Genomic DNA, 21574 nt, shown 5'->3' with positions numbered 1-21574 from the left:
TAAACCATTTAGCTTCAAAACCATCCCAAATCATTCTAGCTTTCTCTCAATACTAGAGATTTTAGAGAGTTTTCTTAAGAGTTATTTTCTCCTTTTTATCAAGAGATAATTGCATTGTTTTCTCCTTGTTAGATCGAGAGAAGTTGAAATTCATATTTTCTCATAGTGAAATTCTTCTACCTTTTCTCGTAGTTTTTACCATATATTATTTAAGGGTTTTTCACGTAAAATTTGTGTCTTATTTATCTTCATTTTTATTTTCTCAAATTATTAGTTTTAATTTTGGTCTATCTGATAGCCGTCTTCCGTAACAATTGGCATCAGAGTTAGATTTGAGTGTGTAATATCTATTTATTGTCTTTGTGGTTGCCACCAAAATATGGGTCCTCCAACATAAGAAAGTAAGAAAGTTACCCATTCTTTGAAGGTTCCATAGAACTATTTACGATAGTGAAATAGTGGGAGTTATCCATAATAGAAGTTATGGCAATGAAATTTGATATTGAAAAGTTCAATGGGAGAAATTTCTCATTGTGGAAATTGAAGATGGAGGTCATCTTAAGGAAAGACGGTTGTCTAGCAGCTATTAGTGAAAGGCTGACATATTTCAAAGATGACAACAAATGGATCAAAATGGACAAGAATGCTATTACAAACTTTCATCTAGTATTAGCAGATGAAGTATTGTCAAGCATCAAGGAGAAGAAGACAGCTAGAATGATATGGGATCATCTCACCAAATTGTATTGATGAAGTAAAGGGGTATCGCTTGTAGGATCCCACTACCCGCAAAGTGATCATCGACGTGGATGTTATCTTTGTAGAAGATAAATTACAAAGAAAAGAAGAAGATGGTAGAGCTTAAAAGTCAGAGACTACATAGATACATGTGGAAAAGGAGGTTGAACAAGGAGATTCTTCTGAAGTAGAACCAACACATGATGAACAAGAACCAGAGAGTTGTGAAGCTCCAATAACTCATCAATTAGATCGTGTGAGAAGATGTCCCAATATATTGCCTTTTAACTGAGGATGGTGAGTCATCAACATTCCAAGAGGCAATAAACAACTAAGATGCTTCACTATGGATGATGGCAATGCAAGAAGAAATTGAAGCCTTCATAAAAATAATACATACCACTGCCACAAGGAAGGAAGCCAATTGGTAAAAAATGGGTCTTCAAAATCAAGAGAAATGGTAACGATCAAGTGGAGAGGTATCGTTCAAGACTGGTGGTCAAAGGATATACTAAAAAAGAAGGTATTGATTTTAATGAAATCTTTTCTCCTGTGGTTTGAATAATAACAATTTGAGTAGTTTTGGCAATATATGCTACATTGAACTTACATCTAGAGTAGCTAGATGTTAAAATATCTTTTCTTCATGGAAATCTTGAAGAAGAGATTTATATGCTCCAGCCTGAAGGTTTGAAGAAAAAGAAAAGAAGAACTTGGTTTGTAGGTTGAACAAATCTCTGTACGGTCTAAAGCAAGCACTGAGGTGTTAGTATAAGAGATTTGATTCCTTCATTATATGCCTTGGATACAACAGACTTAATGTAGACTATTATGCTTATTTCAAGAGGTTTGGTGATAACGATTTTGTTATATTGCTGTTGTATGTGGATGACATATTGGTTGCAGTACCCAATAAAGATCATATTGATGAATTGAAGGCACAATGGCTAGGGAATTTGAAATGAAGGACTTAGGATCAACAAACAAGATTCTAGGGATGCAAATTCACTGAGACAGAAGTAATAAGAAGATTTGGCTTTCATAAAATAATTACTTGAAGAAGATCTTGTCACGATTCAACATGCAAGATTGTAAGCCAATTTCTACCCCTTTTCCTATTAACTTCAAATTATCCTCCAGTATGAGTCATAGCAGTGAAGAAGAGAGGATGGAGATGCCTCGAGTGCCGTATACATCAGCAGTGGGAAATTTAATGTTCGCTATGATATGCACAAGACCAGACATTGCACAAGCATGAGAGTGGTTAGTCGGTACATGGCGAATCCAAGAAAAAAGTGTTGGAATACATCAAAGAGGTACAAGGTATAAAGAATGGTGTGAAGATATGATTGTTCCAATCAAATCTTCAAGTGGGAGATTGTTGAAAGTCAAAAAATAAAATGGCAAATGGGGCGGCTGATTTGGTTAAAATTAGGCAACATGTTTTTGTTGAAATTGGCAAGGGAAAATTACTCAATTTAGTCCCTATACTTTAAGGTATTTAAAATATTAGTCTTTAAGCTTCAACTATAAATACCCTAACTCATTTAGCTTCAAAACCATCCCAAATCATTCTAGCTTTCTCCCAACACTAGAGAATTTAGAGAGTTTTCTTAAGAGTTGTTTTCTCCTTTTTATCAAGAGAGAATTGTCATTGTTTTCTCCTTGTTAGATCGAAAGAAGTTGTAATTCCTATTTTCTCATAGTGAAATTCTTCTACCTTTGCCCGTGGTTTTTACCCTATATTATTTAGGGGTTTTCCACGTAAAATTTATGTCTTCTTTATTTTCATTTTTATTTTCTCAAATTATTAGTTGCGATTTTACTCTATCCGATAGTTGTCTTCCGCAACATCCTCCTAGTCTTGAAAAGATGCAAAAAAAAAGAATCAACTCGAGCCATAAATTATGTTGAAATGAGTCTTAAAAAAACTTAAAGAGGCTGAGATGAAGATTACCTGTTGAAGTAAGGTTGTTGTTTTCCTCTTTTGGTTCAGGACTCTGAATTTTGGGTACTGACTGAATCGATCCCAACCAAAGAAGAGGATGGTGATAAGAGGAACAAATGAGTTGACTCAAAATAGGGTGGTTGAAGCCTCTCACTTTAGAGAAGATAATGTCCTTAATTTTATCAACCATTATTCGGTAAGGGACGAAACAACAAGGGGTGTGAGCGAGTGGGGATGTTTTATTGTTCTTAAAGTACCCACAATCTATTTTTCCTCACTTTGGTCGTTATAGTATGTGTTTTTAGTTTAATATAAAAATAAGGACATGAACTTTGCCTCAATGTTTGTTTTAGTACTTAAAAGGTTTTTTTTAATAAATGTTTAAAGTTTTTTCCGTTATATTTTTAAGTGTCTAACTCTAACTATTGTAAAAAACTTAGTATACAATTAAAACACGACATGTGTCAAAAAAAATTCTAATAACTTCTTTAAACTCAAATTTAAAATAACACATAACTTTAAAAATAACATTTAATATTTTTTTAATTCTCATTTAGGGTAAAAGAAAAACTTACCGTCCATTATTTTCTCCTTACTTTCTTCCCATCATGATCTTCTCTTCTCTCTTTCATTCTTCTTTCATTTTTTTTCTCTATTTCAATTTAGGGTGTAGGGTTAAGTGAATCAAATAAATTGAAGACCTTAAAATATGTCATATGAATCCTCAAAATCCTATCACAATTTGAGGGTCATATAATGTTATTGCCAAATGAAAGCCCTCAATTGTAGTTCAAGTATGCCTTGGAGCAAAGGAATAAGATTTTATGTGTGTTCCCAAGAGAAAAAGGTAATTTTTATTTTTAAATTTGTAGATTAAATAATTTCAAAATTCTTTTAAATTTAAGAGTCTAGGGTTGTTCCATTAAATGGGTGTTCCCAATAATTTCAAACAAAATAGGAGTTTAGGGTTGTTTGATTTTATAAGTGTTTCCAATAATTTTAAAAATCTTTTAATTATTTTGAAAATATTTTAAGTTTAAGAGTTTAGTGTTGTATAAGGGTTTAGGATAATATTTCATGTAAATTTTAGTGGAAATTTTTATTGCTATGGATTGTTCCATTATTTTTTTACTTGAATTTTTTTTATATAATCGTTAAGTTTTTTCAATGACTTACAAGGAAGATAACACTGATTCTGTAGTTCAAAATTTGAGAGATCAATTTGAAATGATAATGATAGAGAAAAATCAAGGGTAAAAACAACGAATTGAAAGAACTCATCAAATTTGATGAAATTCAAAGATTGAGGATAATGATGGAAGATAAAAAGAAAATTAGAGCTTATAAAGTGAAGGCAACAAACATGAGGAACAATTCATTATTCTATAAGATAGTTTTTTTACTTCATGGATAATGTATATTATGATAAAATTAGGTTTTTAGATAACATAAATTCTTAGATGTGTTAAGACCAAGAAAAATGTTTGATTGTGTAGGTGGTTGAGCAATTTTTGTTTGTCCACCATCATGTTGAACTTATCAATTAAAAATTGTCAATAGGATATTTGATACAAAACAACTTTATAGTAAAATAAAAACTTACATTGGCTGAATTTTTGTTTGGGCATGTTCTCATATTATGTCCAAGAATCCCACAAATGCATCAAGTCATCATTGCTCCTTGACTAGACCACTTGTTCCCATTACGTATTTCACCTTCTTCTCTTCTTCATTTTTGCTTTGATCTTTCAGACAAGTTTTTCTTCAATTGTGGATCAAAACTGCCCATTTTAGTATCTTTCCAGAATTTTTCACTTGAGATTGAAGGTAGAAACACTGTATAACTTATCATATACATGTTTTTTTGTATGCAACAAATAAAAAATCTTCTAATTTGTCTCCTCTATACAATATGACACATATAACATGGGGGCATATAATACCTGGTAGGTCCCATACTTTACAAGTGCATTATCATGCCTTAATATTAACAACAAATATGTCTTAATGACACATGACCTTATACCATTTTGAATTTTAAGCTTTTTCCCCCTTCAATTCTAAGTCACAAATCACCTTTCAAGTTAAGTTTTTTTCTCTTATGCTGAACTAGCCTAAGCATGACATAATATCTAATTTCCTCAAATATCGAGATGATATAATTAAAAATAGTCCCTATAATAGTCGAATTAAAAGCTTTTGAAAAATTATTGTCAATTGTGTCACATTTAGGACTAGTAGAGAAGAAGGCTTTAGACCAATGACGTGGGTCCATTGTCATTAGATCATCAAATGTTGCCTTCTTTAACTTTTTAATTCTTGAAGAATGTCGTTCGAATTGAGAATGAGTTGTAGCCTTACAGCATGACCAAAAAAACCATCGAAGGTCACCACCTTTATGCATTTTCTTCCAATTAGTATATATATGCCTAACAGAAAATCTGTGCTCAACGTTTGGTAAGCATTGAAGAACTTCTTCAAGAAGCCCCTTCACAATCACATCAAAATAAAGCAATATAAGAATCTTTATAAATTTCGAAATTGATAAAAAAATTATTTCGATAGAATTATACCGTCTACATATCACTAATCAAAGTGAGTTAAGAACTATCTCCCATGTCCAAGTCATTTTGATTATGGTGCAAAAATCATGCCCAAGTCTCCTTGTTTTCCACCTCCACTACTACCCATGCTATATGAAAAAATTAATTGTTTTCATCTCTACCTACAACTGACAAAATTTCACCTTTAAATGGATATTTCAAGAAGAAACCATCCAATTAAATTATAGGTATACAAAACCTTTTAAACCCTTCATTCAAAGCACTAAAACACACATAGAGAACCTCCTAAATTTAGTGTTTTCAGTTTTTGTAGGCCTTTCAACCGTAAGATCAAATGTTCCACTTGGATCACTACTCATCAAAGTAAAAACATAATCAAACAGTTTATCAAAAAGTCCTTCAAACTTAAGCATTAGATTCCGATTTAGGTTACTACAAGGAAAAATGAATAATAAACAACTCAAGCAGTGTAAATACCCAAACTTTACCTTTGAAAAAACCTGGCTCAAAACTTTTTTCTTTTATGCATTTAGGTGGCGTTTGGTTGGCATGAATCCCTTGGAATTAGGGGGAATTGTAATCCAATTCCACAACTTTCCCATGTTTGGTTCAAGTTTTTCAAGGGAATTGGAATCCCTCATGGCTTTAACTTTCCATCAAATGAGGGAAAGTGAATTCCATCCAAGAATGGATGGAATTCAATTCCCTTGTTGGAGGGAATTGAAATTTGACCATACTACCCTCATCAATCTTTTGGTAATTTATTCATATATTGAATAAAAATATTTTTTTATTATTTCGGGTTGGGTCGGGTTTCTAATTCATATATTTGGGTTGGGTCGGGTCGGGTCGGGTGAAACTTTATTTTGGTCGGGTCAGATCGGTTTTTTAAAGTGTGATATTTGGGTCGGGTCGAGTTCGGGTTTAGGGTGAAAAATACCCGACCCAAAAATATATATAATTTTACCTTATATATTTAGGAATAATTACAATAATACCCCTCTATATATAATTTTTTTCAATTAAGTCACTGTTTTTATTGAATAAAAATAATTTTTTTATTATTTCGAGTCGGGTTGGGTTGGATTTCTAATTCATATATCCGGGTCGGGTCGGGTGAAACTTTATTTTGGTTGGGTCGGGTCGGTTTTTTTTAAGTGTGATATTCAGGTCGTGTCGGTTCGGGTTTCGGTGAAAAATACCCGACCCGACCCGACCCAAAAATATATAATTTTACCTTATATATTTAGAAATAATTACAATAATACCCCTCTATATATATATATTTTTCCAATTAAGTCATTGTTTTTATTGAATAGAGATAATTTTTTTATTATTTCGGGTCGGGTCGAGTGAAACTTTATTTTGGTCGGGTCGGGTCTCGGATGAAGGTTCCCTTGTTCTCGGGTCGGGTCGAGTGGACCAAAAACCCGACCTAACCTGACCCATGACCATCCCTAATTGGGATGATTTTAACTTATGATGTTTATTAACATGATTTTTATAATTTATTAAAATGAATAATCAATCAATAAAATTAAAATTTATTTTTTAAAATTTTTATAATATATTGCTACATGTAGTTTATAAAACAAACTAAAATTAAGCAAAAAAAAAAGAAGTGCAATCCTGTCATTTTACATTACTAAAATCAAATTCATCTGACATGTCTGCCAACCAAACAGAATATGAAATTGGATTCCAATTCAATTTCCTGCCAACCAAACAGAATATGGAATTGGATTCCAATTCCTGACAGATACCAATTCCTTCACAGATTCCAATTCCCTCAGAAACATTCCAGCGAACCAAACACCACCTTAGGGTTTCGTTCTTTGCAACCAAACCACACAATCATTTATGGATTTTCAATCCTTAGTGAATCATTCAAGGGTTTTTAAAAAAATCAAAGTTGATTTTTTGGCTTAGATTTAGGGTTTGTTTGAAATATGGTTACGAAAGAAGGGAATAAACACTTTTAGACAAGTGAAACTCTTTTAGACAACCCAAACCCAACACTAATAAAATCACTACACTGAAAGGTTTTGTTAAATGAGGAGAATCAAGAGTGAAAAAGTGAAGAAAAGATGAACAATTTCAGAAAAAGAGGGGAGGAGAAGAATGAGCGACAATTTTTTTATTTTTTGTCTTTAGGGTTAAAAGTAAAACAAAAATAAAAACATATTAAATGTTATTTTTTAGGCTTTATAAAAAATAAGTGCCTAAATTATGCCTCGAAAAACGTGTTAGCACTTAAATAATTTTTCGCTAAAAATAGGTGTTTAATGTTTCCAACGTTACACTTTTATGTGTATGGACATTAACCGTCGTTAAAAATCTCCGTTAAGTGACAAATGTCATGTTCTGGTATTTTTGAGAATTTATTTAAAAAATTTAAAAAATAAAATATTTTTATTAAAAATTAAATATATTATTAAAAAAACTTTTTTAACCCTCCGTGCCCTCATCCCCCTTCTCGTTTCCCTAGCGTCATCTCCACCAACAGCTAGTGGCATACACCGCCACCACAAATAGCTTCGTCAATGCCTCGCGACCCAAACCCCGACCAACAATCATCTAAATCGACCACTGACCGTCATAAAATAGTAAGAAACCATTCATTTCCCCTCACCATTGAATCTTTCTTCGGCCAGTCATGACCGTAACCGCTTCCACCAATGAGAACTTCGTCTTATGCTAAGAAAAACCCAATCGTCCCCTCGTTGAGTAGCGCCACCATTTGCCGTGGAAGACGTCGTCGAAGCTTCGGTGAAAACCAAACTGGGGTTATTTTTTAATTTTAGAAAACTTTGGGTTTTTTTATAAATAAATTAAGTTTTTCCTTTTTTATTATAAAAATAAAAAATATAACGGTAGGCACCAAAAAATATAACCGAGAAAACATTAGACACCTATTTTTAACGAAAAAGTTTTAGGCACTAAAACATTTTTTTTGAGGTATATTTTGGGCAGTTATTTTTGTATTAAGCATTTTTTTAAATTATGTGTTATTTTAAATTTGAATTTAAAGAAATTATAAAAAAATCGACATGTGTCGCGTTTTAATCGGATACCATTTTTTTAATAGTAGTTAGAGTTGGACACTTAAAAGTGTCATGGAGTAAACTTTATGCACCTATTTTCAGTGAAAAAAATTTTAGGCACTAAAATATATTTATAGACAAAGTTCAAGCACCTAATTTTGTACTAAGCCTTTATACTTCTTTAAAATTTGGTTTAATACACTTTTATGTGTCTAAATTATATATAATATTAACTTTTAGTGGCGAAAGAATTTTTCATTAAAAACATATGTCTAATGCTTTTTTCGTTACACTTTTAAATGTCCACCGTTATATTTTTTTTAGATTTTTTAATAATAAAAATATTATTTTTTAGAAAAACAAGAAAAAAATAGAAAAAAGTAAAATCTTGCATCGTCTCTCTCCCCCATCTCCCACCTTTGGCGACGATGAAAGATCACCACCGATTGAATTTTCTTCGAAGCAGGGCGAGGAAAACAATGATGGCGGCCGTATAACGTACGAGTAGTTGTAAGAATTGTTGGAAAACAAGGAAACTTAGAAAACTATGACATTTCGCAACGTTTTTCACGAAGATCAATACAATTTCAAGGTAGAGGGACTGGGTTTTGATTGCGGCGATAAGACAGTTCTAATGGTATCAACTGTGACGATCACAGACCGATGACGATCGATAACGATGAAATTTGAGATTTTTTATTTTTAAAAATTATAATATTAAATCTATTTTTAAATATATAATTTTTAAAATTTTATATTTATGATATGTGTTAAATAAAATTTAAATTTAATGAAATTTGTGGTTCATACATCTAAAAGTGTAAAACTAAAAATATTTAACATCTATTTTTAATCAAATAAATTTTATACACCAAAAGTAAATTTTAGATTTTAAACACCTAAAAGTTATTAAAATATGCAAGCCGTGCCTTCTCCATCGTGTTCCAGCCCGCCAGAGTCGAATTTTCCTTTCCCTGTGGGTCAGTCAACCTTCAATTTTCCTTTGAAAGAAGAGTTTTAGAAGATTAAAGGCTAAAATGGCTGTCTTCTTCAATCTCATCCACACCCCATTTCACTATTCATCAAATATTTTCTTCTCCACCTTCTTTCTCTCTCAATATTCTCCAGAAACTAACAAATGGGTCTTTTGGGATTCACTAATTCAATCAACTGGGACTCCGAGTCTTACCCACAACTCACTGATTTCGTCTTCCTCCCTTTCTTTGCTTTTTTCTTCCCTGCTGTCAAGCTTTTCCTTGACAAATTTGTCTTTGAGGTACTTCAAGTTTCATTCTTTCTTTCGTAGTTAACCTTTTTATTTCGACTGTGCTATTGGGTTTCTTTATCTTATGGCCTTGGTTCTTTGCCTTTCGTTCCAACTTGTAGTTTCATTGGTAATTAAGTTTATTTAATAAGTAAATACTTGAGTTTATATTGCCAAGGTGATTTTGTATTGATGTTGGAAGCACACCTAGGATACTTCGGATTTTGGGATAGATACCGGATTTTAGTATATATAAGATTTTATGCATTTGTCCGCTTTGTAATCTCTACATTTATAGTTGATTATTATTCATTTCGCTAGTTGAAGTAGGTAAGACCGAACCTCGATAGTTCTTCTCTCTTGTGCATAACTTATTTTATATTGGTATTGCTTTAATTATTTTTCTGCTTTCAAATTACTAACATCATGTTTAATGACTCAATAACTCAACTTTGAGTTGAAACTCTTAACTTTTGAGAAATTGGATTTGAAGTTTGGTTGATATGAAGTAGCTATTAATATTTGTTGCAGAACTTGGCAAGGAGGCTGGTCCTTGGCAATTCCCACACCTTACAGGATTTTCAAAAGCATTATAACAGGAAGAAAATAAATAAATTCAAAGAGTCAGCATGGAAATGTATCTATTTCATTTCATCTGAACTTATATATCTATATTTAGGGCTGTTCATTCGGTTAATTCGGTGGCCGAACCGACCGAACTACCATTAATCGAATTAATCCAATTTTTTTTTCTTTAACCGTTAACCGAACCAAACTTTTTTTCAAAAATATTAACCGAACCGAATAAAATTCGGTTAATTCGGTTAATTTTCGAATTAACCGAATTTTTTTAGAATTTCGAATTTATATAAAAATTAAATATTTTTTAATTCAAAAAAACAATTTATAATTAATTTAAATAATATATAATTATAAAATAAAAATATAAATTTTTTATTTAATTAATATTGATTTAAGTTTAAAAGTTATTAGATCTTAAATTATTAATTGGGTTTTAAATGGTTTGGACTTAGCCCATATGTTATATATAATATATTTAATATTTTTTTAATAAAAAAAAACAGTTTACAATTAATTTAAATAATATATAATTATATAATAAAAATTTTATATAAATTTTTTAATTAATTAATATTGATTTAGGTTTAAAAGTTATTGAATCTTAAATTATTAATTGAGTTTTAAATGGTTTGGGCTAAGTCCATATGTTATATATAATATATTTAATATTTAAAATTTAATTTCGGTTAATTAACCGATTTCGAACCAAATTAACCGTTAACCGAATTCTAAAAATTTTCTTAACCGTTAACCGACCGAACTAACCGAAATAATTCGGTTCGGTCGGTTAACCGAATAAGTTCGAAAATTTGAACACCCCTATCAATATTTTTCCTATGGTGAGCATTGGTTTACCAATACAAAATACTTTTGGGAAGGGTCAGGTGAGCAGGCTTTGCCTGACCAAAAATTAAGTAAGCTCTTCACTATAATAATATAAATGATCTTCAACATGTTAGGTTTCCTTAGTAGATGAATTGTTCTTGTTTTTGATGCTCAGATTGAAGTTAAAAGCATATTACACATATGCCGGCGGATTCTATACCGCTGTTTCCTTTGATCTTTTTGGAGACCAGACGTTCGGATTTTTTGGTGTCCATGATTCATCACATAGCAGCTATCATTCTCATTGTTCTTACATATTCAGGTATTTCATGCAGTTCAAATGCAGTATATGTTCCGAATTTTTCTTTAGTGGAGTTCATTTCTGATTGCATATGTTTAATTCTATGTATGTATATATATCCTTTAATGCTTAAAATACTATGGCATTTGCTTTTTCCGTTACCTATCTTTTCTAGCTTTTTGAGGAGTAATCGATGTTCTGTTTCCTTCTTCCACGTAACAATTTCGGTCTTCCTCTTACAGGTTTGCACGTGTAGGTTCAGTTACTTTAGCCCTTCATGATGGGAGTGATGTGTTTCTAGAAACTGCAAAGATGTCGAAATATAGTGGCGTGAAATGGCATGCTAGTGCAGGGTTTGTACTTTTTACCCTCTCTTGGACCATTCTCCGCATGTTGTTGTTTCCGTTCTGGATAATACGGAGTACAAGGTAAGCCTTTTTCTTAGCTTAACAGATGCAATTTCAGTATTTTCGGGTGTATCTTCGTATTTTTTGCCTTTGTTTACAACATCCTTCAGTAAATGAATCAAGGACTTACTTGTGCTACATGTATTTATGATATAGATGTGTAAGCATATTAACTTAGGAGAAGTATCGGTCTAGAAAATGTAACTCGATTTCGTAGAGTAGATGAAATTTTAGCGAAAATTATTAATAGAACCCGAGGTAGAAACCATCAATATGTAGCACATCATATACCAATGTTGCAGTTACAGATGCTCTTCTTTTATATTCTTAATGCTAGTGAATAGATACAGTTCAATCTATAGAAGTATATGTGCATTTTTGCATTATATATGGTTGTTGATAAATAGTAAATAACATAGTGGAGAAGAAAAAGAACTCTTTTATTTTATATGTTATGAACGGTGAAAATACATCTTTCCTTTATAGGAAAAGTTAAGTTTTCTATTAGAAATAAACTACCTAGTAGTTATCTTTATCTATCTAACTTTTGTAAGAGTTATTGCTATATTAAATTACTAACTAACAAGCCTTATCGCATAACCTACACTCCCCCTCAAGTTGGGGTGTAAATGTTGAAAAGACCCAACTTGGATATAATCTCATCAAAGGTAATTCTTGGAAGTGCTTTGGTGAGAATATCTGCTAACTGATTCTTCATTGAAACATAATTGAGCTTCACCTTTCCACCTTTCACCTTTTCAGAGATGAAATATTTGTCAATCTCCACATGCTTCGTTCGGTCATGATGAATTGGATTCTTTGCAATACTTATTGCAGATTTACTGTCACTTTGAAGTTGAAACCATTGTTGGCACATAACCCCAGCTCAGTTAACATTCTTTGAAGCCAAATTCCTTCTCAAATTCCAAGTGTCATTGCTCTAAATTCTGCTTCTGCACTACTTCGAGACACCACAACATGTTTTTTACTTCTCCAAGTAACTAGATTTCCCCAAACAAATGAACAATAACCAGTTGTAGATCTTCTATCCATTAATTCACCTGCCCAACTTGAATCCGAAAAAATTCTTATTGTTCTATTATCACTCTTTCTAAAAATTAACCCATGTCCTGGTGTCATTTTCAAGTATCTTCGAATTCTATTCACAGCCTCTAAATGTTCTTCTCTTGGATCATTCATATATTGACTCACTATACTGTAAGGAACACAATATCAGGTCTAGCAAGTGATAAATAAATTAGTTTACCTACTAGCCTTTGATAATATTCTTTGTTAACGGGACTTCTCAATTCTTCTTTCCTTAGCTTAAGATTTGCTTCTATGGTGTTTCTGCCGGCTTACATCCCTTCATTCCAGTTTCTGATAGTAGATCAGTGATATATTTCCTTTGATTGATCACTTTTCCTTCTTTTGACCTTGCCACCTCCATGCCTAAGAAATACCGTAAAGTTCCCAAGTCTTTGGTTACGAACTCCTTCGCCAGTAGCATTTTCAGCCTTTCTAACTCCATACAATCATCACCTGTTAGAATGATATCATCCACATAGACAACAAAATTGCCTTTTTGTTGTTTGAAGCTGTTTTGACAAATAAAGTGTGATCTGAATGACATTGCTTGTAACCATCCTGAATAATCACCTTTTTAAATTTGTCAAACCAGGCTCTTGGAGATTGCTTAAGTCCATACAAGGACTTTAGTAATATACATGCTTTTCCTGTATTACTCTTCACACCCGTTGGAATTCGCATATATACTTCCTCTTCCAAGTTTCCATTTAGAAATGCATTTTTGATGTCCAACTGATGAAGCACCCAATTCTCATTGAATGCTAATGACAATAACACTCTCACAGTGTTTAGTTTTGCTACCAGAGAAAACGTTTCATGATAATCAACTCCAAAAGATTGAGTGAATCCTTTCTCCACTAATCTGGCCTTATATCTTTCAATGCTACCATCAACTTTGTATTTTACGGTGAATACCCATTTGCAGCCGACTGGTTTTTTTATCTTTCGGAAGATCAACTATAATCCAAGCATTGTTGTTTTCCAGTGCTTTTAATTCCTCTTCTACTGCCTTTTTCCACTTGGGATCTTTCAATGCTTCTTCTACCGTATCTGGAATAGTAATACTATCTACACTTGTTGTAAAGTTCTTAAAACAAGGCGTTAGCTTTCCATATGCAACAAATCTCTCAATTGGATAATTTCTGCATTTTCTTACTCCTTTCCTTTGAGAAATCGACAAGTCATTATCATCAATTAAAGCATTTAATTCAGTGAAAGAACTCTAATTACCTTCTTCATTCTCCAAAGGATTCTCGTTCGGTTTCGGTTCATGACAGTGTCCATGCTGTGTAGGAGACTCAGAATTAGGTTCAAGGATTGATTTAGAAATTGGTTTTTGTCGTCTCTTGTAAATCTGCAATTCAGATTGAGGTATTTAAGGCGAAGTAATATGTTGATCATGCCGAGGTAAATATGTTTCGGTGGGCTGGTTTGGCAATGATACATTTTCTGGGTTCGGTAGTGTTGTTTGGTCTAGCTGGAGTGATTTTGTAGGCTTATTCAATTGGTTTAACTAGTTTGACGATGCTAGTTGATCAAAAAGAGCTGGTTGCAAATCAAGTGACAATTATTGTGAGTCAAGAAACTAATATTCATTATATGACTCCCCCTGAATAGCAGTTGTAAGGAAAAAAGGTGTTTTTTCAAAGAAAGTAACGTCCATAGTAATAAAGAATTTCTTTGTACAAGGATAATAACACCGAAAGCCCTTTTGAGTCGATGAATAACCTAGAAACACACACCGAAATGCTCGAGGATCTAATTTGGACCTGAAAGGAACATTATTATGAACGGACTCAGTACAACCAAAAACTCTAAGGGGTAACAATGAAGTCATCAGTTTAAAATTGGGAAAAAACTGAAGAAAAACATCTCTCAGACACTTAAATTATAACTGTTTACTAGGGAGACGGTTAATCAATTAAGTGGCAGTTAAAAGGGCTTTCCCCCAAAAATAGGTATGAACATTTATGGAAAAAAAGTAGAGATCGAGTAACCTCAAGAAGATGTCTATTTTTTCGCTCATCAATCCTATTTTGTTGAGGAGAATTGACATACGAAGTAAGATGAACAATCCCGGTTTCCTGAAAGAAAGAACCCAAAACATTGGCAAAATACTCACTACCATTATCAGAATGAAACATTTGGATAGAACACTGAAATTGAGTTTCAACCATCTTATGGAACCGTTTAAATATTTCACAAGCTTTAGATTTGGTTTTCATGAGAAAGGTCCAGGTAGTACGAGTGTGATCATCAATAAGTGAAATAAACCACCGAAACCCAAGTAAAGATGCCACTCGAGATGGCCCCCAAATATCACTATGGATCATGGTAAATGGTTTGGACGGTTTATATGGAGAAGGTAGATAAACACTTTTAGTTTGTTTAGCAAGTGGGAAAATATCACAAGAAAAATATTTCGGACTTTTATTGACAAACAAATGTGGAAACAATTTTGCAAGATAAAAGAAACTGGGATATCCTAAATGAAAATGCAATAAAATAACATCGGTTGATGGTTCAAGTAAATGAAATTGTTGTATAACATTGAAGGAAGTAGGTGGGTGGGAAAATAAAGTTGCTGGAAGTAGGTAAGAACCCCCACAAAGCCTAGCACTGCCAATCACTTCCCCCGAGCTGGAATCCTGAAATTCACAAAAATCAGAGTTAAATTTCGTTGTACAACATAAATCGGCAGACAACTTGCTAATCGAGATAAGATTGCAAGTGAGATTGGGAACATAAAGAACATGAGATAACAAAATGTCCTTATTTATTCGAATAGACCCATGACGGCAACACCAGATAGAGAACCATCAGCTGTTAGAATATGAGAGATAGATGAGTGGGCATGAAAAGTGTGAAAGAGCCGAAGATCACCTGTCATATGATCACTTGCACCAGTTCCACAATCCAAGTAGGAGTGACAGATGTATTAGCCAAATTAGCAGAAGGAATTCTACCTGCAGGTATGGATTGGGAAGGAGTGTTTAACTGACTAAAAAACTGCTGCAACTTTGCCATTTGTTTTTAAGTAAACAAACTTCCTTGTAAATCAGTATTCACAACACAATTTCCTTGAGTATCACGTTGTTGATGCTGTTTTGAAGACTTCCCATTAGTAGGCTTGCTGTGTAACTTCCGATAGGAATCCTGCAAATGGCCAACCTTCTTACAGTAGTCACACCAAGGTCTCCCCTTCTTTGGCCAAGTAGTAGTTTGAGAGTGAGTGAGCAATGCAGACCCTTCAGCAAATCAGGAAGCATAACTGTACGTCGACTTTCTTCGCGTCGTACTGCAGAGAATACTTCCCGGATTGAAGGAAGAGGTTTGAGTTCTAATACTCGTCCTCGAACTTCATCAAGATCCCGATGCAAACTAGACAAAAACTGGAATATCCGGCGCTGTTAAACAATCTTCTTGAATAGACGGGCATCTTCTACACACCTCCATTCATGGGATTCGAACAAATCAAGTTGCTGCCATAAGCGTGACCTTAGAGTAAAATACTGAGTCATAGTCATGTTGTCTTGTTTAAGATTGGCAAGTTGACACTCGATTCCAAATAAAGCAGCAGAATTTTCTAGATTCGAATACATCGCCTTTGCAGCACTCCAAATTTCAGCCGCTGTTTCGTACAACAAAAAGTTTTCCCCCATAACAGGAATCATGGAATTGATGAGCCATGACATAACCATGGTATTGATGAGCCATGACATAACCATGGTATTGATGAGCCATGACATAACCATGGTATTCTCACTTAGCCAGGTTGAATATTCAGGATCCGTCACAGCAGGAACTGGTATTGTCTCCAAAATATATTGTTGTTTACGTCGACCAGTTATATAAAGGCGGACAGATTGGAACCAAGGGATATAATTCTCACCATTCAATCGGTGACAGGTGATAGAGGCTGAAGAAACATTAGAAAGGTTCGAATCGGGTGAATTAACGAGGATTTTCGAAGTGACCTCCGATGAAGAAGAGGCGGAATTCATGATCGACGACCAGGTTTAGGGTAAAAAAAACGGCTAGGGTTAGGAAGAAGGATCTGTCACCTAATTGATATCATGTTGATAAATAGTAAATAACATAGTGGAGAAGAAAAATAACTCTTTTATTTTATATGTTATGAACGGTGAAAATACATCTTTCCTTTATAGGAAAAGTTAGGAATAAGTTTCCTATTAGAAATAAACTACCTAGTAGTTATATTTATCTATCTAACTTTTATAAGAGTTAGTGTTATATTAAAATAATAGCTAACAAACCTTATCGCATAACCTACAATGGCTATCATAGGAATAACAGCTATTGGGAATTTCCCTGTAATCCCACTTTTCGGATATAGAGCTTTTGCTTCTGCGTCAAGTTTTTTGTTTTCTTTAAGTATTGATTTTGCAGTTGAGAACCCAACTTTTGTAAGCTTTGAGCTAACCATTTATCTTATCTATATGCTTCGTCTTTAAGTATTGACTATTGTCACTCTTAACCGTATATTTCTGTGCAACTTTTCTCGGCATGCCGATAACGAAGGCCTTTCACTGTCATCGGAGGTTAACTCCTTGCTTTCTTTCTTTTAATACTTATTTTTAATTTACTTTTGACAGCTATGAAATTCTTCTGACATTGGACAAGGAGAAGCACATGGTGGATGGATCGATATACTACTATTTGTTAATACTCTTCTTTTATGCTTGCTTGTTGTTCATATTTATTGGTACATCTTGATGATAAGGGTGATTAGGCGACAAGTCTAATCCGGTGGACAAGTCAATGATGTTCGATCAGGTATGAACTGTCTTGAAATGCTTTTAGACTGCAGCTAGGCTTAGGAAGAAAACGAAAGAAAATTTTGAGCATGAATAGGCTAATTCTAAGGTTGATGAGAATGCAAGATATCCGATAGCTAGACCAGCAAGTGAATTATTAGAGCTTGCAAAAGTATGAATCATGTAGAGAGCATAGCCAAACACTTAATTCGGATAACTCTTTCTCACCGAACATTTAAGTGCATACCCTATTGTATACATGTACTTGTATACATGCCCATAGACATTTGTTCACTTTGTATAAACATGTTTCATGCTTTTTGTGGGCACGAGATATGACAACTGGGTTATGGTTCTGTTCATGATCTAAGTCAAGTTTGATTCATTAGATGCTGTTTAGAAGATAACGCTCTTGGGCGTATCTTTCTTTCATGTTGATCTCGCATTGTTTGTTTTCCACTTACAAATTCTAACAGAGGCATTAGGGCAAAGTACTTTTATTACATTTATCTTCTAATCCTGAGTCTGAATGTCTCTTTTCCACAGATTCTGAAGGAGAGGATGAACACGAGGATTGAACAAGCAAGATTTCAAAATACCATATATTACTTGTTTCACAAGGTACTTAGTAAATCATAACTTGCAACGCCTTGTAAAAAGTATTTTTCTTTCAATCGTTATGTATTTTTTACCTCGATGGACGAAGATTAATGCAGCGTCGTTCCCATTCTTATTCTTTCTGTTTTCCATTGGATACGCGGACCTTGACAAGAGGCATGTTCATCTTGACAAAAGCATGAGAAAGTGTACTGAACTCCACCTCATGCTTACCCGATTGTCATCCCTAGTTTCAGCGCGCATCGTGACTCTCAATTTCTTTTCTTGTACACGTCTCTTCACTAGCAAAATTCGAAACGAGTTAACGCGGCGGGACGGATGGTGAAACTAAACGTGTTGATTGTGAAACGATGATAGATTTAATAATATCTACTTGTCCCGTTCCATTGTCATCTCTACTCTGCAACCTCATTTTTTGGTCCTCTAGACTTAATTTTTTTTCCTTTTCACACTACAAATTAAAAAGCGCCTTTCATGCGTAAAGTTGACTAATGTAAACAGAGGTTGATATAGAATTTTATACCAAAATTTACTAACTAAGAAGTTATATTAAAAAATTTAAAAATACAAAAATAAATCATTGCCAAAAATTATAAAGAAAATATTTAAATTATACAAAAAATTATAAAAAAATTAAATTATACAAAAAATTATTTTTTTAAATTGCACTTGTAATACCTTCATTTCATCCTTGAGTGTAAAATAAATCTAAATTTAAGTGTATAACATGAAAATTTTAATCAAATAAGAACGTTAACAAGCGTTAACAGAGATAAATGCTGTAGACCCCACTTTCGTCTGGCGTTATTTCAAGGATTTCTATGTATAGTATATTATATTTATATTCATATTTATAATACACATTGTATTATATATTATAATATGTTTAAATACATAGTTTTTAAAATATATATATATATATATATAGTATATTATTTGAAATATATTTTAATAATATACAACAATATATTTCAAATAATATATATATATTGAAAAAACTATACAAGGCCACAGAGGAGATTCATCTATCATTGAAAGTTAGGGTGTTCATTTTTCGGTTTTAACCGATTGAACCGAATTAGTTCGATTAATTCGGTTGGCCACCGAATTAGTTTGATCGACGAACGGTTAATATTTTGTTTAGAATTCGGTTAACGATTAATTCGGTTCGAAATTGGTTAATTAACCGAAATTAAATTTTAAATATTAAATATATTATATATAACATATAGGCTCAGCCCAAACTATTTAAAACTCCATTAATAATTTAAGATCCAATAACTTTTAAACCTAAATCAATATTAATAAATTAAAAAAATCTAGATATTTTTTTAAATTAATTGTAAATTGTGTTTTTAATTAAAAAATATTCAATTGTTATATAAATTAGAAAATTTTAAAAAATTTCGGTTAATTCGAAATTAACCGAATTAACCGAAATTTGTTCGGCTCGGTTAATAATTTTCAAATAAATTTCGGTTCGATTAACCGTTGTTGAAAATATTTTGATGTTTCGATATAACAAATTAAGTATTATTGAATTTTAAGATTTCAGAATCATTTTTAAAAGTATATTCGATTCAATTATTCGAACATCAAAATATTACTCCAAGTTTTTCAAATATCAATTTCAATCCTTACTCAAGTGTAAAATTGTGTTTTAAACTTAAATTATTTTGAAACAATTTTACAAAGTATTTCGAACCAAAGATCGAGCCAAAAATCAATTTTATGAAGGGATGTACTGATGCACTCATTGATGCATCGATGCACACCCATTTCGAATGCATTTTGTGTACTGATGCACAAGTCATGCATCGATGCACTCTTGAATATTTTGAAACATCGAAAAGCATTTTGTGTACCGATGCATAGACCGTGCATCGATGCACTCATGGCTATTTTGAAACATCGAATGTAATTAGTGTACCGATGCACCCCTAGTGTACCGATGCACTAAGTCTTATAACGGTCGAAATATTTGAATTTTACACACAGTGTACTGATGCACTCTGTTATTGCACCGATGCACACACGCTCCCAACTGTTTTATTTAATTGTTTTCACACAATAACGACTCTATTGACTTCACCAATGATCCCCAACGTTTATAAGTGATCCAAGGTGTATTTAAACAAGCTTAGGAGCCATTGATCAATCAAACCTCAAGTTTGAGCATTTTCAAGCCTATTTCATTCAATATTCATTTTTGCTTTCAAGAACACTTATTGTGCTCAATTGTATTATTCTTGAGTGTTCTTTCTTTATTCTAGAATTGTGCAAACATCTTGCCTTGTGAGGTTTTTCTTGTAAGTTTACGAAATTTGTATTCTTCTCTTTGGGAGAGAGTGTTCTCAAGAATTTGGGGTATAATTCTTGAGGGAGTTGTAAGGTTACACTTTTTCCTCAAAAGAAAGAACAAACAATTGAATTTGTTGGAAAATCCTTAGTGTGGATAACTAAGGTAGTGGACGTTGACTTTGGTTGAGAAAGTCGAACCACTTTAAATCGCTGTGCAATTATTTTGTATTTGATGCAAAAGCTTGTAAGGAAGTTAGTTTACTCTCTTCCAAAAGCTTGGAAATAAAAGAAAACAACAATCATCGAGGCTAAGAACTTAAAGTCTTTAACTCTCGAAGAGTTAATTGGTTCACTCCTCACTCATGAAATGATGCTTCAAGATGAGGTAGATCTTGAGAAGATTAACGATCCAAAGAAGGAGACGGAGAAAAAGAAGAACGTGGGAGTTGCTTTCAAATCCACAAGAGATGAGAGTGATTTGGTAGGAGATGGCATTATTTTCCAAACGGTTCATAAAATTGATGAGGCCCAACAGAGGAAGAAAATTCAAACGAAATGAAGGCTTCAAAAACGAACCAAAGGAGAAAGACCCTATCATTTGCTACGAGTGCAAAAAGCCGGGTCATGTCATGTACGATTGCCCACAATTGAAGAAGAAAGGTCATTCGAAGAAAAAGCACAAAGCTCATGTGGCTACATGGAGAGATGATGAAGGTTCTGATGAAGAGGAACAAGAAGTAGCAAACTTGTGCTTGATGGCCACCGGGGAAACCTCTAGCTCATTTAATTTTGAAGATTATTCTTTTGATGAGCTGTTAGAGGAATATACTGGGTTGGCTTCGGATTATGAGAAATTATTTTTGAAATACAAAAATGATATTTCAAAATTGAAAAACGAAAATAATCTCATGTCCAAAAACAACATTGATCTTGAAAGTAAGGTCAAAGAATTGCAAATCAAAATCGAAAATTTAGAAAAAAAAATGCTAATTTGCATAACTTACTTTCAAGAGTAAATGATGATCATCAAAATAAAATTGATGATCTTAAAGCTTATTTTGTAAAGTTGAAACAAAACGTTTTGAAAATTCAAAATCCAACTTTGTTAGAAAAAG

General features: G+C 32.9%; 1 pseudogene; it reads left to right on the top strand.

Annotated features, from left to right (window-relative positions):
- Positions 1 to 9289: 9289 nt before the first annotated feature.
- LOC120172195 lies at positions 9290 to 18274 on the top strand (annotated as a pseudogene).
- The last annotated feature ends 3300 nt before the right edge of the window (positions 18275 to 21574 follow it).

The sequence above is a fragment of the Hibiscus syriacus genome, unplaced genomic scaffold (assembly GCF_006381635.1).
Source record: "Hibiscus syriacus cultivar Baekdansim isolate YM2019G1 unplaced genomic scaffold, ASM638163v2 tig00111847_pilon, whole genome shotgun sequence".
Lineage (NCBI taxonomy): Eukaryota > Viridiplantae > Streptophyta > Magnoliopsida > Malvales > Malvaceae > Hibiscus > Hibiscus syriacus.
Note: the sequence above shows the minus strand (reverse complement) of the source record. Positions and strands in the feature narration are given on the sequence as shown.